Source organism: Lissotriton helveticus, chromosome 2_2 (assembly GCF_964261635.1).
Source record: "Lissotriton helveticus chromosome 2_2, aLisHel1.1, whole genome shotgun sequence".
In the NCBI taxonomy this organism is placed as follows: Eukaryota; Metazoa; Chordata; class Amphibia; order Caudata; family Salamandridae; genus Lissotriton; species Lissotriton helveticus.
Window position 1 is genome coordinate 321,064,367 of NC_136060.1, and position 25,200 is coordinate 321,089,566.

Consider the following 25,200-nt stretch of genomic DNA (forward strand, 5'->3'; position numbering starts at 1 on the left):
CGTGCAGGAGTGCATTGAGTTTTACTTTCACGAGAACACAGGTACCGCGACCACTAGAGCGATCGAGTGGGACGACTTTAAGGTGGTGGTACGAGGCGCGTGCCTCTCGTCCTCGGCGGGGGTACGTAGGACACTGTTGGCCGATGTAGAGCGGGAGGAGACCTCACTGCGGCAGGCGGAGAGGGATGGCCACGCGGAGGGGGGCAATAAGGAGGAAGTGTTGGCGGCTCGGGAGCGAGTCACCGTCCAAGTGGAGAGGCTCCGCTGCCATGATTACCAGGAGTACATGGTCCGAGCACACGCCGAGAGGGACCGGGTTGGTTCGCTGTTGGCGTGGCTGGCCAACCCTCAATCTAGGGGTACGCCAATACTATCGCTGACCACACCGGCCGGGGACTTGGTTCATTCACAGCAGGAAATTAATGACCAGTTTCTGACTTATTACTCGGAACTCTATCGGAGCAGACTGTCGGCGCTACCGGCTGGATTGGATGCCTTCCTGGATGAGGCCCAGTTGCCGCAGCTCAACTCGGAGCAGGGAACAGCGCTGGGTGCAGCTATCACCCTGGGGGAGATCAGAGCGGCGGTTAAACACATGGCCAGGAAGAAAACACCAGGGGGTGACGGACTCCCGGTGGAATTCTATGCTACGTATATTGACCTCCTAGCACCTCAACTACATCAGGTGTATGGTGAGACGTGGGAGCGGGGCAGGTTGCCAGTGTCGACGAGGGAGGCGATTATAGTGCCCTTATTGAAGAAAGGCGGGCTTCCTACGGCTAGAACGGCGTACCGCCCGCTCTTGAGGCTCACTGTGGACTATAAGGTGCTGAGCAGGATCCTGGCCACACGGTTATCTGACCATATGTGCTCGCTGGTGCACCCGGACCAGTCGGGCTTCATCCCCACGCGGAACACCTCGACGTGTATACGGCGCCTGATACGGGTCATGGAAGTTGAGGGGGAGGGCCCCACGGGCGCGGCTGTGCTCTTGGTAGATATCGAAAAGGCGTTCGATAGTGTGGAGTGGCCATATCTGTTCTGCGTGCTTCTTCGGTTCGGGTTAGGGGACGGTTTCGTCCGCTGGACGCGGTTGTTGTATGAGTCCGCTACTGCTAGGGTCTGCACGGGCCGCTCAATATCTGCAGCATGCTCAGTGGAAAGAGGCACCCGGCAGGGTTGCTCTTTGTCCCCGCTCCTCTTCGCTTTGGCGATTGAGCCTCTGGCAGCGCGGGCTCGACAGGGTCGGTATTATGAGGGGGTGTCACTGCGTGGCATTTCGCATTATATTTCCTTGTATGCCGATGACCTCCTGATGTACTTGGCTGATGTGGACGCCTCGGTGCGGGGTGCACAGGCCTTGCTCCGAGAGTTCGGGGAATTGTCGGGGCTACGTGTTAACTGGTCCAAGACCTGCCTATTCCCCTTGACCCCCCGTTGTATCCCACCTGCGGAGCTCGAGGGATTACGCTGGGAATCGGAGTGCCTGCCATACCTCGGAGTCTACATTTATCACACCCACTCGCTCCTATATGAAGGGAATGTGGGCAGAGCCCTGAGGGGCATTAGAGGCAGTGTGGGGTTTTGGCGCACTCTCCCGTTGTCTGTGGCCGGACGTATAGCGCTGCTGAAGATGGTGGCCCTTCCGCGCCTGCTTTATTTTTTTCGCACACTGCCGGTGTGGATCCCGCTCTCTTTTTTCCGGATGCTGCGGTCGATGGTGATAGGGTTTATCTGGGGCTCTGGCAGGAGACGTGTAGCTTTGAACACCTTCCTTAGGTCCCGGGAGGAAGGCGGCCTGGCGGTACCGGATTTTGAGTGGTACTACCTGGCGGCGCAGCTACAGTGGCTCACGCAGGCTGTGGCGCGAGAGTTTAGAGGCCCGGACGGCCCGCAGGGTCGGATTATACAGCGACATGTCCTGTCCTTCATCGTGCTCCAGCAGGGGCTTCGGTTGGATCAGCTGACTTTGGAGGAGCGCACCCTTCGCCAATGCTGGCTTCGTAGCCAAAAGCGGGCGGGATGTCATATTCCTTATGCGCCGGAGATCCCCTTGGGCATGTGTACTGCCCTCCCACATGGTGGGGACTGGTCGGCACTGGCCACCTGGGAGGATCGCGGGGTCCACATGATAGGGGACCTGTATAGGGATGGTGCCCTGCTGTCGTTTCACGACCTGCAAGAGGCCTTCGATCTGCCGAGGGGTGACTTTTTGCTCCATGCGGCTCTAGTGACTGGGATTCAGAAACGCTGGAAGATGGGGCTGGTAGAACCTCCCACGTCATTGGGCTGCCAGTACGTTGTGATGGCAGCTGGTACTTCTAAGGCTATCACCTGCCTATACCGGAGACTGGCACTAGATTGACCACCCCCCCTGGATAGGTTGCGGGAGCGCCGGGAGGGAGACATCGGTCGGCAGATACCGGAGACGACCTGGCCCCAGCTTGTACGTAGGGCCTGGAAGGGCACGCGCAATGTTAGGTTCCAACTGGTTCAATACTTCACTCTACATAGGGCGTATTGGACACCGGCCAAAATCCAACGGGTCTTTGGAGGCGCATTCGGTATGTCCTCGCTGCGATACGGAGGGTGCTGATTTTGGGCACATGTTCTGGTCATGCGCGGGGCTTGGCACATACTGGGCTGAAGTTATGTTTTGCTTGAATGAGGTTACGGGACGCCAGATCGACACGGACATGGGGGCCTGCCTCTTACTCTGGTTTCCACATACTCCAGCCACAAAGATTACCAGTAAATTTTTCGACCTGGGGTTAATCCTGGCCAAGAGGGAGCTCACACTGCATTGGAAATCTAGGGGGGGTCCCAGCTTCCTGAGGTGGCGGGGGTGTTTCCAGCAATGGGCGACTAGTGAAGGGACTCTTAGATTACAATTAGCTAGACGCGCCGCTAATGATAAAGCGCTAGATGCGGCCAGGGCATGGAGCGCGCTAGTGGCGGACCTACAGTCACTGTCTGGGGATGATGAGGTTGACGTGCTGGCGAGCCAGGAGGGGACGACGGGGGTGGAGAGCACGGGGGCACTGGCCGAGGATGTGATATGCTAGGCCGCATAGCGAGCAGCAGGCGAGGATTGAATGCATGTGCCAAATACGATGGGGGATGGAATGGGTACCATACACTGTTTCGGGCAGTGCCTGGACTCCCTCTTGGCTGGGGAGCCGAGACTGGTAAAGCTCAGGAGGAGTCGCCCGCTAGATTATGAAGGTTTATGACATGCCGCAGGAGAGACTGTAGAGGGCACACTGACAAGGGGGGGTGGGGGTAGTGGGGGAGGTGGGAAACGGCAGATAGGGCTCATTAGTTGGGGATGTTAAGACGCTACATTAATGAGCACCATGGTGATGGAGATACATGTGAAGCGTGACTGTAAGATGTTTGCACAAAATCAATAAAAATTTGTTTAAAAAAAACTAGGACCACCAGATTCACGAAACCAGTACAAGGGTGATAAGAACTGGCTAGACCAGGGACAGGATGAGGATCAGGAGAATTAAAATGACTCAGAAAAGGGGGGCTTGGAAAAGGACTAAGAGTAGGACCAACAACTACAGGTACAGACAGACTTGGAACAGAAGTAATGTATTAGGATATCCCTTTGGTAATTGGTTCTTATTTACGCTTTATAAACTGCCAACCACTAGAAATAACCACTTCTTCAGCCCACATATAAAACTTGTAAGTATTTTTCAAACATCTGAGCATTAAAGTGAATAAAAAGGTGGGACTATTACACACTGACCTCTGAGTGTAGAAGATGAAGTCTGATGCTGGCACAGTAGACTGAGGGTGAATCTGAGGGCATAGAGACTGAAAATTAGCAGAAGAGTTTAAAGGTTGATGGGTGAAAATGAGTGTGGTCTGTGAAGGGTGGCAGAATGCAGCACGCATAGAAGAAAGGAACACACGAGGAGCAATACAGATATTTATCCTCCTTATGCCTCACTTGGGAAGGAGTACCATTTTAATTCAATCGCAGGTTTACTCACCTTAGTAAATCTGAGATTGCAACAAAATCCAAGGGTGGATGACTGAGTATGCCCAAGCTTCACTCATGAAACGCCTCCTCAAAACAGGGTAATGGAAGACAGCAAATACACCTCATTGTATTACTCTTGATTTATTAAGCCACACAGAGCCATGCACAGTGGCTTTGTATGGCTTAGTACATCCCTTTTAAGGGCCTGTGTTGTTTTGCATTATCCTGCTGGATGCAAGGGTAATGCAAGCCCTTAGTAAAGCTGCCCCCATGTGCGTAATAGTAAGACGTCTTGTGTGATGAAATTGTTAGTGCATGGACCAGTCAGATGCATTTTGCATGAAGTGATGGAGAGTAGATGCAGTTTGTCTACATTGTGGGAGTGTAATAGCTGCATCCCTATGGCTAGAGGGTGAAGACAAGAATCAATGATGAGGGAAAAGAAAATATAGTTCATTCAGCTTCCTCAAGCTAGAGCAAAAAATCAGGGGGGGAGAATGAATCACTTGTCCTGTATTTCCAGGGTCTATGATAACGTGGAAGGAACCACCATTGTAAAAAACCCTCAGATTCAAACACAGGCGTAAGGCGGTATATCTTGGTTCTCCGCCATTAAGTGTCGCAACAGCAATATCATTGGGTCTTTTCCTTTGTTATGCTGAACTCCAACATGGAGGAAGACCAACTGGTGTAACAGTAGTGGCTCGTAATACAAATAAAAAGAGGGGGTGTGTTGTGCTCCAGTGTGTGAAAATATTAAAATTCCTTGTACCACGACTCCAGACGTGCCAGAAAAGAGCTCGGAACCAACCGAGGGAGAACCTACTACAAACAACCATCAAAGAGGACCCAGTGGATCTGCTCACTTGTGTAACAACGTACAACACTGTGTCTAATACAGTGAAAAAATTTGTCAATAAGAATTGGAGAATTCTTACCTCCCATACACTGAAATGGCCAAAACCCAGGTTTACACATAAGAGAACTAGAAACCAGAAAGACATGCTTGTACATACAAGACCTAATAAAATGAAAATGACAAACTCCCTGATTTTTTGCTCTAGCTTGAGGAAGCTGAATGAACTATATTTTCTTTTCCCTCATCATTGATTCTTGAACTCATCAGCAGTGCACAGCTGTGGGAAATCAATTTATAAAAGCAGTATTCACTGCTACTCTGACACTCCGAAGATAAGGAAGTGACTGAGATTTTCACCAACGAGGGGTGAATTAGAATCCTCTTGGTAATCATGGCAGAGAACCTAGGCCTAAGCTATACAGAGGATGAAGTCAACGCAACACTTTCAGAAGCATCTGTACTACAAGACAAAGATCTAGCACAGACCTTAGTACAGACCAGTGAATGGGATGATCTAACTGAAACCAAGAAAGAACTGGTGAGAACAGCGATACATGGCATTATTATGAAGGAATACTTGGGTGCCAATTCTGCCGCCAAAGGCCTGTGGGTACAGAATGCCCCACGAATTTTCTTGAAAGACCTTGTATTCAGGAAGGACTGGTCCTCCATATCATGGAAATGCACCAGAGACTACCTGGTGTTGTTAATTAAGACAGCCACTAGACTGGTAGAAGCCCTCACAATCAAGATCCAAGTGAGCGAAGCTAAATTAAAAACAACGGTCCACATCTCAGTCTATAAAAAGAAACTGGAGGAAATTAATAAAGAGATGAATGAAACCAAGGAATACATCACCGAAAACAAAATCCAGAAACTGAATAAAGATCTCAAAACGTTTTCGGTGGAGAAAATGCACCCCTACTCGAGAGAAGATTATACACCTCAAGACTACAGAGAAGATGATGATTCTTCCGTAGACAGCTCTAACAATAATTCAGATTGGAGCAGTGATGATGGTACCACCCTCAGGAGAGGTAGAGGCCAAAATAGACTTAACCAACGCCAAAGAACGAACTCCTGGCAGACCCCGAGATATTTTAACTATCCACCACAAAATTATCAGCCACCAATACCCGATTTCCCTGGTTGGTACAACCCTTACTTTCAGGGCCCGCCACCTATGAGCCACGTGATGACCACACAACCTCCACCTCCTTTTTTAGGAAGAGGCCCTGGACAACAGAGAGGGAGAAGAAGAGGGGTAAAGTGGAACGATCAAGAAAACCGGATGTCCACACGGAGTATGACCAAGGAACAACCAGGAACCAGTTCAATGAATCACTGGTAGTTAATCTTACTGATTTCACTCTGACAGAAGAACAAGAAAAAGTCTTAAGCAAAGGACTAGGCTTTGTTCCCACTCCCCCCCTCGATATTTTTAAACTTAAATGCGAGATGGGTGAGTTTTGCAGAAAGGTAAAACTTAAAGCTTTTTTTGAGGGAAAAGAAAAAGAACAAACTGTGAGTGATACCAACTTGAGGCCCAAGTCGACCTTCTGCCCTCCCAATCATCTTGTACCAATAGAAATACAAGCCTTTGAGCAGGCGATGATGCTTGAAATTGAAGATTTGAGAAATACAGCAAAAAGAACTTTTGTGAATATGACCAATCTGGAAAAAAGAGCAATTGAGGAACTCCGTAGAAATGAAGATCTGGTAATAAAACCAGCGGACAAGGGAGGAGCAGTTGTCCTCTTAACAAAAGAAGGTTACAACAAACAATGCACTTCACTCCTGTTTGTCCAGAAATTCTATAAAAATCTAACTACTGATCCAACTACCAGACTATAAAGAACCGTTGAGCTTATGGTAATAGAAGCAGAAAGTAACCAGTGGATCTCGAAAAATGAAGCGGATTTCCTAAGAACAAAATCCCCTAGAGTACCCTATTTCTACTCCTTACCAAAGACCCACCACCAGGACGCCCCATAGTGTCGGGCATTGGCTCGGTCCTTGAGCCATTATCACAATTTGCGGACCAATTTCTGAGACCTTTGGTACAAAAAACACCGGCATATCTCAAGGACACACGCGACCTCTTGAACCTACTAGACGGACAACCATATAATGAAGACACCATGTTACTAGTAGGATTAGACGTAGAGAGCTTATATACAAGCTTGCCTCAACCGAAAACTCTACAAACATTGGAAGACATCCTTTTCACGGACACTTGGGAACATAGAACACCAAGACATTTCGTACTAGAGTGCTGCAAGATGGCTCTGACTGAGAACTACTTTGAATACGAGGGTACCATTTTCGGACAATGCCATGGTACATCTATGGGCAGTACTTTTGTTCCAAGCGTAGCTGGATTGTATGTGAGCAACTTTGAGAAAGAACACATACAGACTGCAGATAACCCATATCAAAGTGGCACTAAACTTTGGAGACGTTATATTGATGACGTCCTCATAATCTGGAATAGCACCCTAGAAGCACTGACTGAGTTCATGACGTGGATCAACATGAGAGATGAATGTTTGAAATTCACTTATACTGCTCACAAGAACACCCTAGATTTTCTGGACATTACGATCTTTGTACAAGAAGGCCAGTTACATACCAAAACCTTCTATAAACCTACAGCCTGTAATAGCATACTCTCATACAACAGTTTTCACCCTCGTCCACTGAGGGACAATTTACCTTACAGCCAGTTTCTGCGAATCAAACGAAACTGCAGTAACCTTCGAGACTATAAACAACGAGCTCAAGGTCTGGAAAATAGACTGTTGAAAAGAGATTATCCCATCAAAACAGTTAGGAGATGCCAGAAAAGAGCTCGGAACCAACCGAGGGAGAACCTACTACAACGTACAAGACTGTGTCTAATACAGTGAAAAAAATTGTCAATACGAATTGGAGAATTCTTACCTCCCATACACTGAAATGGCCAAACCCCAGGTTTCCACATAAGAGAACTAGAAACCTGAAAGACATGCTTGTACATACAAGACCGAATAAAATGAAAATGACAAACACCATATTGTCCCCATGGAACTTGAATCCAATACAAGGACACTATCCTTGCGGAGGCTGTTCAGTCTGCAAACTGACACAAGTGACCAAAAATTTACAACTACTCCCAACTTGAAATGGGAGCTACGCAGTCACACAAACTGCAACACCTCCCACGTGGTATATATGATCACCTGCCCCTGCGGTTTAAAATACGTGGGGATGACCTGCCGCAAGGTGAAGCAACGTATAAATGAACATAGGAGCAACATCTCATTCAGAAAAGCCACCACTAAGATGAGTAGACATTTTATTGAAGTCAACCACTCCACTGAAGACATCAAATGGGTGATTCTTGAGACACTGGCCAAAAAAGACTACAACGCAGAACGGGTTCTATATGAAAAAGAACAACGCTGGGTCCACCGTCTGAGAACAGATCAGGAAGGGATGAACGATAATATCACTTGGCACTCCCTTGCTTAATATCATGAATAGGACTCCCCGCTCAGAACCATTAACAATAATGCTAAAGCAAAAAATGAGCGAACATATTTATTAAATACAGGATTTTTTCCTCAGAATAGTGTGCTAATCCCTCTACAGACTATACACTAGATTTTTAACAGCACCAATATGATATATGCACTTTCTATGACATCAGGCCATATATAAATAACTTCATACTTTACATCTCATAATAGCTAATTTTGAACCATGAGTAAATAGTCGCCACTGTTTTATTAAGAATAACATCCAAACTCCGACTATAAACTACTCGTGAGTCTCTTTTCACTACTAACTACAAACCACATAAAACCGGCCTGACACGGGAGCGCGTCTCCCCAAGATCCAGAGTCAGCACAAGTCGGAAGAACAGAGAGACCGGTAAGACGTACAATGGCGGCCCGTCCCTCGAGAGTAAACTGTAAGTGAATGTTACTGTCCATCTGGCTTGACCTTTACCCTTCTGAATGCCAGCAATAGGTCTGCCCTGCTGGACCCGGTTCTAGATGACGCCGGATTTCACTATTTTGAAGGAAAAGATGCTGACGCTTAGCGCTATCACTAAATGTACTAGCCTCTACGTTTTGTTTAACCTATTCGCAATGCGCTGACTATACAATACCTTTGATGTCATATACAATGCCTTTATGTTACTATCGACAGTGGGTGGTGAGATGGGCATATTGTTTTGAGGATGAGACCGTGCATTATCACGTCTTTTCATGTACAGTGTTTTTCATATAAACAAGGCGTATTACCAAAACAAGGCACGATATTATCAACTCCAAAAGACGCCATGCAAGCGATTTGACTTCTTTCATCCATAGACTATCCCCATGTATATACTTTACCACACAATTGACCCCATATCAGCGGGCCCTTTTTAATATCTTCTCACTCTGCCATGCTAATTCTACCTCGAGATTCCTCTTCTCTCCCCACATAGCATAATCGCTCATAGACACTTACTGTGTTCACAGAATGATTGAGTAGACATCTAGATAAGTACCAATTAATGTGCAATAGCCCGAATGATAAATGTTGATATTAATGTATGTCAATATTATGTACATGTCTTTTCCTTTTAGGTGCAGATATAATGTATCTTCACCACCTACCAAAGTAGTGAGTAACCCACTCTCATAAAATTGGGAGCCGCAATTGGCTCTTATTATTGATCCTGACGAAGGCCTCTAGAGTTCCCAGAAGGCTGAAACATGTTGATCATATTCACCAGTGCGCAAGGCTAGTAACTAGGCCTGTTACCGCACGTCACTGTTTTTAAATTTCCTACACCTACGATTTGAAGAATAAAAATACGAGAGTCGTGGTACAAGGAATTTTAATATTTTCACTCACTAGAGCACAACACACACCCTCTTTTTATTTTTATTACTGGCCACTACTGTTACACCAGTTGGTCTTCCTCCATGTTGGAGGTCAGCATAACAAAGGAAAAGACCCAATGATATTGCTGTTCCGACACTGAATGGCGGAGAACCAAGATATACCGCCTTACGCCTGTGTTTACATCTGAGGGTTTTTTACAATGGTGGTTCCTTCCACGTTATCATAGACCCTGGAAATACAGGACAAGTGGTTCATTCTCCCCCCTGATTTTTTGCTGTAGAGGGTGAAGACCCAGAACCGAAGTGAGGGAGAATGGAGAAAAGGCTACCCAAAAAATATTCAGTGCGGTCCTTTTTAGCAAACGGCTGCTGATTAGCTACCAAAGGCATAGGGTAGATGGTAGAAGTAAGGTGTAGGTAATACGTTTCTTTTGTTAAAGGTGTCAAATTGCAGTGAGAGCTATCACCTCCCACAAAGGCTGTGTCTGAGCGACAGCCAGAAAATTATATTTGAAAGAGAAATACCCCAAATCAAATCTGAAACCTCAATAGTTGATCCACATTTCCTGAAGAAAAAATGTACAATAAAGTGGAACTGTGAAATGATTGATAAGTGGATCACAAGAATCGAAGTAAAAAAATGACTCTGTTTATTCTGTCTCTGTTCATTTGGGGTCTTATTTCTTACAATAATGATAATAAAGTCAATGAATAAACATCTCTGTGAGTTTATTTTCTTCTGTGTTTTTACTATATGTCTTTCTCTGATCTAATGGAAACGTATTCATTTTCCTTTTTTTTTTTGAACAGTGCAAATCACCATAATAAAATGTCTTGTATTAACACCATACATCACATCTGTCCCGTTTTCTGATTTTCGCCCCTTGTCCATCTCCCCCCACCCCGATGCTCAGACCAGACCTATATACAACATATCTTCGGTATACACATTACTTTTCAGGTAAATATATAGACGGAAAGCAAAATGTTAACATGGTTATATATTAAATCAAAAACTCACACAGCTTTTATATACAGAAATATTTCTATGCCCAAACGTTCTATATTTGTAGCCACTGTACTATAGGATCCCATATTGCCATCCCCTTTTTGCGTTTACTAAAACCTTTTCTTTTATATATGGCTACTTCCAGACTGCAGGTGGCCAGCAATCTTGATCTCCATTGTTGAAAAGCTGGAGCATTTGCATCGAGCCATGCTGATGCCACACATAATCTAAAAACCGACATTGTAAGAAATATCAGTCCACACATATTTTGCGGTCGTGGGGGATTAGATATTCCTAGCATTATCTCCGCAGCGGAGATTATTACCGTTGTTTTAAGTAATTCTGACAAATAATCTGTGATATCATTCAGAACTTTCCTAAGTACCGGGCAAGAAGCAAACATATGTATACTATCTGCTTCACTGGAAGCACATCTCAGACATGTAGTTCCCCTCCCGGTCCCCCATTTAGCTATTTTATCTGGTGTATAGTTCAAGTGAAAAAAAGTCTTAAAATATTGAGCCTGTAATTTAGTGGACATTAAACTAGATCGATATAGAGTAAAAGAATAATTAACAACTTCAGCCGGGACTCTAGGTTTGGATTGCCATGTACTCGTATGATTATCTAGATCATCTGGGAGACAGCAGATCAGTTGTTCATATAACGTCCCAATTTTGACATTCTTATTTTTATTAATGCTTTCAATTAATTCAACCCTTTAAAATCCTTTCCCTCCCCCACCTTTCTTCAAAAGATAATCACGGATTTGCAGGTATTTAAAAAAAATCATGTTGATCAAGATTATATTCTGTTTGTATTTCCACAAAATATTGTATAGTTGATCTAAAATTGAAGCAGCCTAGTTGCGTTATCCCTTTGTGTATCCATTTCTTCATGCACAAATCGTCGAAAATCTCGTGGAGATTACTATTTTATAAATTGGAGTGTAGTATGATAGTCGTGCTTAACCAGCTAATTTCCGTATATAATTCCATGCCTTATAGATGCCTAGTAATGACTTAAATCTAACTTTTTTGAAACAGTTATCATTAATGTGGCGCGATAACACACCTCTCAATTCTTTACCTAAAATAGGTTCTTGTGGTGATGGGATCTCACCTTCGTAGTTTGCATTCGTATCAAGTAGGGTAGTACAGTATGTCAATATGGCTGCCCAATAATATAATTTAAGGTTAGGTAATGCCTATCCACCCCTATCTTTAGGTAGTATAATTGCTCTGAATGCTCTTCCGGGTTTCTTATATCCCCACAGAAAACTAGAGAACATGTGGTCTACATCTTTGAACAGCTGTGGTGGCAATTCTAAACAAATTGATCTAAAAAAATATAAAAATCTAGGTAGGTAGAGCATTTTATTCAGGTTAGACCTTTAGTGCATCCCAAACTGTCTCAATAGATGCGCTCCCTAAGTTCTCTTCTAGAAATCTGGGAATCCATTGTCGCATGGAGTCACAATACTTCTCATTAGTTAATAGTGCCCTTTCGAATGTCCAAGATTTCATGATTTCATAATTCCTGTGGAAGATTTAATTTCTATGGTTATGGTCAGAGAGCACCCGGGGTAATTTGTCAATACTACAGTTGCCTTTTAGCGTGTTGGATACCAAAAAATAATCTAATCTTGCGTGACAGATATGTGGATGTGAGTAGTGCGTATAACCGGGATCATTTGGGTGTATTGCTTGCCATATATCAATGAGACCATGAGTTTGACATAGGTTTTTAAGGGCCTGAAAAACTCTTGGCTTCCAGCCTTTATATTTAAATCCAGACCCCTCTGACCATACACTAGGTAGATTTAGATTAAAATCCCCACAGGTTATAGCTGGTAGTGGCCAGTGAACGAGTTCATTAGATATGTGCTCCAAAACTTCAGGATCATCAGTTATGTTACTGTATATTGTGCACAAAGTTAGCTTTGTTCCCGAGTTCATTTGCCCCTCTGTTATCGCCCATCGACAAAATTTATCTGACAAGGAACGACTAAATTGCATCCCGCTTCATTTCTCCAGAATTGCCACTCCCTTTGTTATGACCCTTTGAGATGTTGCAGTAACCATCTTAAAACTCAATCTATTCAAAAGATATGTTTGACCGCCCTCAATATGAGTTTCTTGTATACATATAATATTGGGACTAATTGTTTGGAACCCAGTAGCTACTCTTTGCCTTTTTTTGTCATCATTCAGACCACATATGTTAATTGACAAGATTTTCAGCTTAGTACCCAAAGATATTTGTATACAAACTTACATTTAACACTCCCCCATTGCTTAGTACTGCCTTCAAAACTGTCTATCCCTTTCTGGAATTGTGAATGTGTATATTGGACAGTTAACCCTGGTCTGAGCTTCCTACCCCTCTCCCCACCCCCAATCCCACCAAGATCATCTGTCCCCTCTCCTGTACCCTGAGCCCCCTCCTCTAGACTCCCCGCCACCCTCCACCACCCATTGAGGCTACCTGGTTCAGGGAGAACCAGGGTGAGGGCATTCGGGTAGTCAGTGAACCACGTGCAGCTCAGGGACCTGATCCCTGTATTCACTACGAAAAGGGAAAAAAAGAAAGGAGAAAAAAAAAAAGGGGCCCATCATTGATAGCCATTGTCTTAGATTTTCAAATATGGTTTAGATTAATGTAGTGTTAATGTTTTTAATGTTTATTCTTTGTTATCTTGTCCTTATCACTGAAAACTTAGAGAGATATTAGAACTATCCTTCCTAATTACTCTTCTTATTTTTTAGTTTTGTCTCTCTCTGAGTCTGAGATTTCCCCATAAATATGCTTGTGCTTGAATTTCACTTGTAAAACTTCGGGTTGCACTATTAAAGATTATCTTTAAACGTGCCGGGTTCTGTAGATATACAGTGGCACCGATTTGTTCAAAGGCAGTGAAAAATTGTCGCATCCTCCACCTTCATTCCACGGTAGCATGAGCATAGTCAGGTCGACTGAAAAACATGAAGCTTTTGTATTCCCTCTTACTTGTGGGTCGTGCGAGATCAAACATTGCTTGGTGTAAAAAAAAGTTCCTAAAATATACAAGCATTGCTCTGGGATATTGTGCTGGTGTTTGAGAGAGTTTGGTGAGAGTTAAGGGAGAGCGGTGAACATGCTGCACATCTCTGTCCCATTCCCAAGATTGAAGTTCTGGAAATGTTTCTTTAAGAAGGGATATCATGTAGCTCCTTGGGTCACTTCCCTCCACCCCTTTGGGAATTCCAAGGAAGCGTAAATTGTTGCACCTGGCTCTGTTTTCTTGGTCTTCAATCTTCAGCATCAAGTCTTTTACTATCCCCTCCTGTTCCTTTCCCTGAGCCTGAAGAGTGGAGACGTCTTTCACAAGATTCTCTGTACGTATTTCTATTGAAGCTATTCTGTCCAAAATCTCTGTACAGGTGTGTCCTACATTCTTAATTTCCCCTTGAAGTTTTTGAATAGCCAGGTGATTCTTGTTGTTGTCTGATTTAACATCTCCTTGGAAGCTTTTAAATCTAGTTTAAGACATCCGCCAAAGAAGGTTCTGCTTTATTTCCGGTACTACCGGCGCAATCAGTTTAGTTCACTCATATTGGAATTACTCGATAAACATAGCGTGCGGTCAGATGGAGTCGTGAGTTGAGAAGATGAGTGACCCAGTCTATGATCAATCTGATCGGTGTTGCTCCCCTGGTCTGTAGTATCTTCATACAATAATCTGCTTTGTCTTTTCTGTCTTCTTCTCTTTTTTCTTGCTTCTTTTTTGCAATGTTATCTTTCAGAGAATCATTCAGACCTGGAGAATCTGAGCTGGCCCGATCTAATCTTTTACCCTCGCTAGAGGTTGAAATGCCTGTTTCGTATATTTCAGACTCAGACTCATCCGTATTGGGTTGAGATTGAGGTCTGTCATTGTGCAGGATGGGTTTTGATAATGTAGTTGAATTCATTGGACTCATATTTTTCTCTGAGCCTTCTTGTGACATTGTTTTTCGCTGTTGTCACTGATGTCATTGATGTCTCCCTAGCTTGGAAGTTTGTGGTGTTCGAGGTAGGTTCCAATGCATGCCCTCCTGGCTCTCTATACTCTACATTGTTGGTAAAAATGTCAAACCCTATGGTTGGGCCTGGGCCTGGGCCAAGGCCTAGGCCTAGTTCTGGCTCTGAGCTTGTGCATATGTCTGTTCTGGTCCCTGTGGCAATATTCTCAGGGAAGAGATAAAATTGGTGGCCCAGATACCGTTTCTATCACCACAACTTTAGTTGCTGATGGATTTTCCTGGACCATCTGTCTGCCCGTTTTGTCTGAGACTGGGATACTCAATCCTTGTGCACCGGGTGTTCTAGTTGTATTGTATAATTTTTTTTGATTTTTCATATTTGGCTTTTCCCCCAGCTCCCCTTCTCCTTCTTGGTCACTTCTCTCTCTGATCGCTGGGCTAAAAATATTAGATATACGTGGCTGTGAGTCATTTGTCTGCTCATTCGTTTTTGCAGTAGATTTCAGGTTTTTTATTGTCTGTAGTCTTTTTACTTTTTTTGCTATTAGTTCCCTTTTATCTTTGGATTGCCTATCCGTGTCCTTATCTTCTTTGTTTTTAAAACACTTGTGTCTCTGGTCATCTCTGTAGCCTTTATAGACTTTCATCTGGGTTTATCATTACCATTGATGCCTCAGTCTGACTAAGGATTAGCTTGTTACTCCCCCCTCGCCCTGCCATTCTTACTTGTTTTTTCATCGAAACGGCAGTGTGAGGGAAGATCAGGTCACAGTGTATCCTTCTGTTTTCAAATCACCTCGTCTGGGATATCCTGATGCTCCTGTCCTTGCGCACGATTCCGATTACAATCCTGAATGAAGCCGAGCAGTATGCCGGCCAACTCCCGCGATTCTTTGGCGTTGCTACTAGCGACAGGATAGTGTGGCTCGGCAGGGCTGGATCGGCTGGACCGGCACTGTGAGACGTGGGGCCGTGGATCTCTAATGAAGCAGCGGTAGCGGTAGCGGCAGGCGAGAACTCACTCGGAACTCGCCGAACCGCACAGCCTTCGGAGATGGAGCAGACAGAAGGAAGCATCCAGTCCGTGAAAAGAGCCACAAAGGATCACAATCGTAAGTCCAGGTCTGGGTTCTGAGCCCGAATCCAGCGGTCGATGCGAGAAAAAGAGTGATAGCCAACACTGCAGAGTAGGAAGTTCGGCAGGGTGTCAGCTGCACCTCAGGGCGCACAACTGTTCAATAGTTGTTCAATAATTGTTCAGTTTTTTCCGAATTCGTAAGGCCGGATCTCTAGATACCCATATCCATATCCAGAGACTTGCGGATCAGGTCTGCGGCGGAACGGCGTTAGCTGCTGCTTACTCCGACGCCATCTTGCCTCAGCCTTTTCCAATGACACTGAATTCAATTAACTATAGTCCCAATCCTTTGCTTGTGGCTTCTCAACAGAATACTTCCTCTGATAGCCCAACAAAGTACATGCCATTAAAGGAAGGACGTTATTCCATCTGTCCTAGTTCGAGTAAAACCTGGCTGAAGGGGACAGGGAAAAAAATGATCCTGTAACACTGGGAGAAAACTTCCAGCATGTGGGACCATTTATTTTTCTTTTTTAAAAACAATATCCTGTTTTGGGACTTTGTTTTTGAACAACAAACTTTTTTTTAAATTTTGCTAGCTGGACATTGTTTGACCTTCAAATGTTTGGGCATGACAACAGTTCCAGTCAATGTAGAGAGGTGTCTATGGGGCCAGCTGACAACTCTAAATTTGCCGAACTGAGGTCCATCAGGAAGTTGGAGGTATTGTCCTCTGGCATCCTGATGGAGTTAACTCCATCCTCAAAACTCTAAATGAGACCCATAGTTTTTCTTACTTCTGTCATAAGATTGGAATGAAGCCACACAATTATACTGTGTTGATCACTTCATAAGGGGGACTATGCAATTGTTTCTATTTTGATAACATCACCCTAAATATGAGATGGCTCAATGTTTCTGCAATACAACATTTCGATGTCTGGTTTTTGATTTTATAAATGATTGTTTTCAGGAGTTTTTGTCTGATTTGTTTAATTGAACGGAACCAAAATAAATAATTCCAGAATGCACTGATTTGCTTCAGAAAAATATGTTTTCTCATACCATTGAGCCTTTTGGTAATCCTGTATCTGGCCCTTGTACATTCCTATGACTTTGTAGGTTAGAGAAAGTATATAGCTATAGAACATTGACAGCTTTAAACCCTTTGCTGCTAACTGCCCTCCCCCACATGCTAAGCCTTTTTTTGGCTATTTAGGGAAGTTTGCGCTTAGGCCCCGTACCTTTTTGTCCACATAAGGCAGAGGTCTTCAAACTTTTTTGCTCCGATAACCCCCTAAGCAAACCTTTTGAGGTCTGGGCCCCCCTCAAAAACTTTATGGCAAGGATTGGGGGAGCAGGAGGAGGATGGTTGCAGCAAGTGGCAGGTCTTATGAGTTGATTTCAGGAGTACTTTTTCTATAGCTTATAAACTGCACTAAATATGAGACTTATAAAACAGCAAATGCATCTAACAAAAACATGCATTACCCCAAACATACATATTCCCATAATTGGGGTGGTGTGAGTGTTAGAACTGGGGGTCTCTAGTTGGCAGGGGTGGGTACCACTGTCCAAATAGGGACCCTTGCTTCTAGTCAGGGTAAGGAGGAAACACTCTTTAGATAACCCCTGCTCACCCCCTTGGTAGCTTGGCACGAGCAGTCAGGCTTATCAAAGGCACTGTGTAAAGTATTTGTACCAACACTCACAGTAACACAGTGAAAACACCACAAACTGACTCCACAACAGTTTAGAAATATAAAGGTATTTAATCTAAATTACACAAGACCAAAACAACATAAATCCAACATACACAGTTCAAGAATATGGTTGCAAAAGAGTTCTTAGGTTTTAGCGATAAAATACTCCACAGTTGCGTGAAAAGATTAAAGTTGCGTCACGTTTAGCCACAGTACCTTTGTTAGCGATAAAAAGTTCCAAGCACAGAAGCTGTAGCGGTAGAAAAAAGCGACGCGTTGCTCCTGAGACCCTGGGGAGGCAGTAGCGACAGCCCCGCTGCAGCAGCGGGCGTGTTGCGACAAATCCGGTCTGTATGGGGAGGAAGGCGATGACTTGCATGGATTCCGGTGCGTAGGTTCTGTAGGAAGTTTTCTCCCGCAAAGGCACGATGCGATGATTCTCGGGGGCTGTGATGATTTCCGGGGCGACGATGCGTAGTCCAACGGCGATCTTCCTCTCGCAGCTCCTCGATGTGATGGCTCTGCGACGATTCTCGCAGCGACGTGATGCGGTGACCTCACCCAGCAGCGACAGGCTCTGCGATGATGTTCGCAGCGACGGAAATCTTCCCGCTAACGAAGGGTGCGACGTCTTCAGGCAGCAGTGACAGGCGCTGCGACGATCTCGTTCTTCGTAGCGGCGGGAATTTTCTCGCTCTGCCGGGTTCAGGTCCCAGGTACTATCCCCTCCCACCACTCAAGATCCAGATGCAGTCATTCAGCATAGGGCTGACTCAGCCAGCCTCCTGGGGGCTCCCCAGCCCCTGTCACTCTCAAATCAGACAGTCAATTCACAAACAGGCCAAGGCACACAGAAAGGTCAGACAAGAGAACACTAAAAGTGCTGTTCTCAAACACAGTATTTAAAAACAACCTTTCCTAAAAGATGTGTTATTAAATTCTGAGTTCAGGGATACTAAACCTTTATGTCCTATCTTGCTCCTATGGGAAGATATGCTGATAGCCACTGTAGCCAGCATTCCCTATGATAGCCGATGGGGCAAGATGGCCTTACAATAGTGAAAAACGAAAATGGCTGTAATTCACTACCAGAGCATGTCACCTGCACTAGTACATGCTCTACCTTTCACATACACAGCACCCTGCCCAAGGGTGGACCTTCCATAGGCATGACCAATGTGTACAGAAAGGGAAGGGTTAGGCCTGGTCAGTGGAGACCCTGACCAGGAGGACATGGTAGTTCACAGACTGCACACAGGCACTGCGGTGGCAGGCCTGAGACATCATTTTAGGGCTACTCATGTGGGTGGCACAATCAGTGCTGCAGGCCCACTAGTAGCATTTGAATCACCAGCCCTGGCACACTCAGTGCACTTTACTAGGGACTTCTTGGTAATACAAATATGCCAATCATGGATAACCAATCACAATAACAATTTACACAGAGAGCATATGCACTTTAGCACTGATCAGCAGTGGTAAAGTGCCCAGAGTCCCTGCAAAAAGGGCCATTTCCAACAGTGAGCCTCTCGCACTCTTGGACCCCAAAACAACTACACCTAATGCGCTAGTGATAACTGTAGTCCTGAGTAGCAGGTTACTCCTCTGCATCTTTTACCTCTTCCCACCAGGACAGACCATCACCTCGGTCCTAATGCTAGAAGGGAAAATAAGCTGCCATGCCTCTTTTTTAAAAGTAGACAGTCATAATTGTGATGCAGTGGGCCCCTCAAACCCCTGGGCCCCAGTCCTGCTGCATCTGCTTCCTTAATGATAATCAGCAGTTGCCACTTACAATCCTAGCAGCAGCGCTAGCTTCACTAATGAATAAACCGTTTAAAAAAAAAACTATTAAAAAACACTTATATTGTCCCCTTCTTTGGGGCATTTCTCAGAAAAAGCTGTCTCTGGCCATTTGTAAACATAAAAATGAGTCTCCATACAGTGCTCCCTATTCTGGGCCTTCGCTTGGACAATATCTATGAATCTCACACCTTTCATCTGTCTCTTAGACCATTACTGTGAGGCCCCAGGGGTCAAGAGGATTACGGCTCTGTATCTGAATGTAATCCAGAGCATTGCAAGGCCCTGTGCAAAGATTGACTGGTAATCTTGTAGTTGTTTAATGCTGTGTTTAGGTGTTTTATAGATCATCTGTTGATATTACCAAAAACATAAAAATGGTTCTAAGTCAAGCTGTTCCAAAGTTAGTAAAAATGATATGACACATGGTGTTGGGCAGTGGAAGGCACGTTGCAAAGCTGGCCTGGTCTTTCTGTTGCTTATAGTTATATTTCGGTATTAAACTGGTCCTAATGAGGTGCAATCAATGTCCAGACAGTGTTACCAAGTTTTAAAATGAAAAAATAATGAAGCAATACTATTAAAAAAACGTGCCGCATAATTTGCCTATTCTTGCCGCATCATTTACTCAACTCTGTCTCATAATTTGGCCCTCTTCTGCCGCATAATTCCAGTGGCCTGGCTTATACCCTGGACCTCAAGCTAAGCATTCTAGGTTTGTGTGAGGTACAGGTGCTTGCCAAGTCTAGAACTAGGCTCGGGAGCTCTCAGGCACCTATGACATACCTACCGAATGTTAGAACTACCCAATTATTAACTCTTCATCCCATAATATAATATGACAACCGTGAACCAAGACAAGTGAAAGCAGCAATCCCTCCTTGTGCTCAAAACCAAGACAATGACCAGCAAGACTCATCCTCGTGAAACACAATCAAAAGCATAAAAAAATAAAAGAGGGAAAACGCAAAGTACAAAAGTTGTATTTATTACTGCACAGTTAAAACACATATTCAAACAAACTCTCAAACAAATATAGTTTTCACTAGGACAAACACACCACAAACTGATTTCACATTAAGTATTTGTGCAGCCTTTACTTATGGAAACATAGAGAAAATACATGTTTCAGGCAAAATAAGTCTGTCTATTCATAATTACACAAATTGCAAACATTTCAAAATTGGTTCCTCTGTTTTTGTTGAGGGTCTTTCATTGACCAGAGCTTTTTTGTTAATATGTCTATAACTCACTTAAAATTATGTACAGGGGTCAATAAACACGCTCATACGGTTTCAGACCTGTTCCTTCATTTCACCCTGGTGTAAAAACCTTTATGTAACATGGACTTATCAATACCTCTTCATCTATGCAGCATTAGGTGAGCAGAAAGATGAGCAATGGTGAAGGTAGATTTGATGCGTTTCTGCACCAGGGAAAATGTTCCGAGTCCCAGCCCCTGTTGGGTTTCACTTGTGTTGTGCTTAATACAATGCTATTCCAATTTGGGACATTTTCGTCCGCCCGAGAGTTCTTCTACTACGTCTGTTTAATAAACATATGCATTATTCCAAGGGAGTTTCAAAGTCTATTCACTAACGGTCTTTAAAGGCTAATTGTGAACAGTAAGTGCTGCAACGCCCAGGTTTCCTGACGACACCTTCCTTTGCAGCATAAATCATAGCCCCCCCCAACCAAGTAACTGAATATTTAAGTAAACCTTAATTGAAATTAGTGGCGTGAATAATAGATGAAATCTCAACGTGAAGAAAGAGCGAGCAGTTGCAATGCAATAGGTCTTGCATTTATGCGAGTTTGAGCTTTTGGCATTGTAAATGGCAATGCCTTTTATTTATGTTTTGGGGCTAGATGTAGGTAATTGTAAATTACCGATTCGAAAATACCGAATTTTACCGATTCGGTATTTTCAAATCGGTAATTGCTATGTAGATAATCAATCGGTAAAAAATACCGAATCTTTAATATTCGGTAATTACCGAATCGGTATTTACCGATTCAGTAATTGTCATTCATTCCTATGGGCCTGCAGGCCCATAGGAATGAATGTCAATTACCAAATCGGTAAATACCGATTCGGTAAAATAGGGAAAGAGTCAAGGGTGGCAGGGTGTCACTTTGACACCCTGTTGCATCCCTGATTAGTACTTGTGTGCACATGTGGCACACATATATGCCCTAAGGGCATGTATGTCTGCCACATGGCACAGTTGAAAATGCATTAATTTGCATTTTCTAAGGTATTCCTTATTTACCACCAACTAATAGTTGGTGGTAAATAACGAATCCTTAAAGCACATGAGCACTGTTTAATGTGCTTCCTACATGTCATTTACCGATTCGGTAAATACCGAATCGGTAAATGATGATTCAGTAAATAACGATTCGGTATTTACCGAATCTGTAATTTGGCCCCCTACATAACAATGGCCTTCCTACATCTGGCCCTTGGATTTTAAAACATAAATAAAAGGCATTGTCATTTACAATGCCAATAGCTTAAATTCCGGCAAATGTGAGACCTATTGCATTCCAAATGCTTGTTAGTAATCTCTTTGACCCTGCCAGCCACACTCAGTGACCCCTGCCCCCAGGGCACTTAAATCACGGCTCGAAATAAATGAAGACAGCCTGGACATGCAGCAAATAAACATCGCTTGCACTTCCAGGCCATTTTTATTTACATATACTTGTAAAGGCATCTGCGCCCCCCTGGGAACCCATCCACGCCCCCCCAGGGGGGTGTGCCCCACAGTTTGAAGACCTCTGACAAAAGGTATCCATGCCATATTTCGGTCCTTATCTTCCAACATCCCGAGGATTCTTAAAGTATCAAGGGTTTCCCTGGAAGGGACCGAGAAATTAACCAAAAATAGAGATTTTTTTTTTCTTTTGAAAAAATGTGGGAAAAGTGTCTGTTTTTTTACCCCCTGCAATTAGTATCAACACAGGGTTAGAGGTGCTGAAATCGCCATCTTCTCCGGTTTCAGGGACAGGCACACTTTTGACAGAAAACCAAAGTTTTCTACACAGATTTGGTATTTTACTGGGACATAGCCTATATTTGCAATGTTTTGTGCTTTAAACCTCCTTCAAGTTAGTAGTAGAAATGGGTGTGAAAGCAATAATGGATCCTGGAAAGACAAAATTCTGAATTCAGCAAGGGATCATTTGTGTAGATACTTCACGATTTTGTTTATAAAAACTAACAGTTGAAAATAGAAAATATTGAAATTAAGTTAAAAAAACAGCCATTTGTGCCAACGTTTTCACCTGTAACTTCTTCCAAGTATGACAGATTTTTAAAGACCCTTCTGGTTGCGGGGACATATAGGACTTGTAGGTTCACCAAAAACACGAAGAACGTAGAGCAAATAACTGAGCTGCGCCTTGCAATGGTTTTTCATTGTGTACCGGGTATATACCAATTCATTTGGTAAAATATAAAGAGTGAAAAAAGAGGTACCAAGGAAACCTATATATTTCCGAAATGGAAGCAAAATATAGTGTTTAGAAAACATGGTTATTTGCACATCTCCAAAATTGTAGGTATTCATACAAGTGAATTAGGGGTCATTTTTCAAAATGGCTTTTTACAAATAGTCTTACATTTGGTAGGCAGAAATGCAAAGAAAGTCAATTGGTAATAGCACTTGTTCTACTGTTCTGTGTTTCCCTAAGTCTCCCGATAAAAATGCTACCTCACTTGTGTGGGTAGGCCTAGTGCCTGTGACACAAAACATCTTAACATGCAATGTGGACACCTCACATTTTTCCAGTGAAAACTGACCGTTTTTGTGCCCAGCTGTGGATTTTGGACACTTGCTCAGCCAGCACTAGGGAAACTTAGCAAACCTATACATTTTGTAAAACTAGACATCCAGGGAAATCCAGGACAGGGGGATTTGTGTGGCTCTCCCCAGGTTCTGTTACCAAGAATTCCTTGCAAACCTCAAACTTTGCAAAAAAAAGTAATTTTCCTCATATTTCTGTGAAGGAAAGCTCTGGAATATGTGTGGATTCACAAACTTCCACCCACTCAGCATTCTCCGTATTCTCACAATAACAATGGTACCTCACTTGTGTGAGTAGACCTAGTGCCCGCGGCAGGGAAGGGCCCAAAACGTATTGTGGAAATTTATCTATCACAAGCTAACCTTGTTTAGCAAGGGGGTCAACTGAGTTTTTTGGTCCCGGGCTCAGTGGCCATCTAGTAAAGCCTACCTAACCCCCAACATTTCTGAAAACTACACAGCCGGGGGTTGTCTGGGAAGGTACGGCGTGCGTGGATCCCCCAGTGTTTTCCTACCCAGAATCCCCTGCAAACCTCAAATTTAGCAAAAAGAACACATGGCTTTCAGCAGGTCCTGGGGCTCCTAGGGACATCGGCGTGCGCTGTACATGCTGATGTCATAGGATTGCCACTGTGGCTCATGACAAAACCATTCCTTCATTAGCAAGGAAGGGGTTAACCAGAGGCTGCATAAATTGTGACATTTTTCAGCTATTAACCCAGCAGCCAGTTAAAGAGTTCAGAATCCCTACTGTTTAGACAGCGGCCCGGCAGTGACTTTTTTTGCTATTTGCATGGCCAGTGGCCAAAGAGTATAGAATAAAAAATGTCTAAGCTATCATAACAGAACGTTTCAATTCAATTAAGGACTCGGAGGCAAGCATCATGAAACCTGGGGAAAGATAACAACAAAACATTGTCAAATTATCATCAGGTAAGTCTCATAATAGTCCTTCCTTTCTGTTCATGCCCCCTCTTTCTTTGCACGGCCAAGGACCAGTCCTCCTCTGAGGTTATTCCTGCTTGTTTGATTCATTCCCTGAAGATAAAGCAAAAAAAAAACTGAAATTAATCTGAGAAGAAAAGCCAAAAAACAGAAATTAATCTGACTTGCAAGAGATCTTACAAAATGTAGATGCAATATGATTAATCAAAGCATATTCATAACATCAATATTGTTCAGAATACCATACAAGAACCAACTGTTCATACAGAAATGTTACTTACTAACATACATTGTCCAGGAAAAATGTTACTTCCTCCTTATACTGGGTGGGACTTGGAGTGCGATAATCCTTGCCACCGAGTCCTTAATAGAATTTAAACTTTCCGCTACAATATCTAGGAGATTTTTCATTCTATATCAAACCTGGAGGCATGGATTATGCTTGTTCAAAGCTTATTGACCACAAGGAATGCCATATCTACTACCGGTTTAAAATAAAACCTTTTGAAGGTAGAATCTGAGGACCAATCCTCAGAATTCAAAATGTCCTCTAATCCAGCCCCCTTGATAAGGCTTTCGATGCCATGGCCCCTCTTGTGGAACATGCACCAAACTTGGATATGGGAATTCCAGCCTCCTAAATCTTCCATCTAATCCAACTAGCAATGGTGGGAGAGAGTCTGCATGGAAATGTTTCCGCAAAGCAACGAGAAGTTGTCAGTCCTAAACTCCTCTGCCATGGCCTCGTATGCTTTAATACACCTCACAACACACATTTTTGGGTGATCATCAAACGCCAGATAAGAGATCAGCCTTGAGTTACACTTTGTGTGTCTAGATACATGGAAAGTAACACCTTCCAGGGTAAATCCTCTACATGTAATGTTCAGTGCTTTAATGTTAAAAACTCACTTGCAGGAGATGAGGCACAATAGCATAGCCAATTTCCCCGAACATTCTTTCCAAAAAAGGTATTTATTACTTTTCCAAGAGATGAAAAGTTTGAGGTCAACATTCACATCCCAAAGAACTGAATACCTTGGTTGCAGAGGAAGGGAGAGACTAAGGTCCTTCATCAGTTTAAACACATGGGGATATTCCCCAACT

The 25,200-nt window shown here is 43.8% G+C and overlaps 1 long non-coding RNA gene across 1 annotated transcript in view; it reads right to left on the reverse strand.

Annotated features, from left to right (window-relative positions):
* Positions 1-20,310: 20,310 nt before the first annotated feature.
* The window catches only part of LOC144821434 (uncharacterized), a 63,151-nt gene continuing 58,261 nt past the window's right edge, over positions 20,311-25,200 (reverse strand). Inside the window, exon 2 of the long non-coding RNA XR_013608349.1 lies at positions 20,311-24,186. This is a non-coding gene — a long non-coding RNA (uncharacterized LOC144821434). The remainder of the gene's footprint in view (positions 24,187-25,200) is intronic.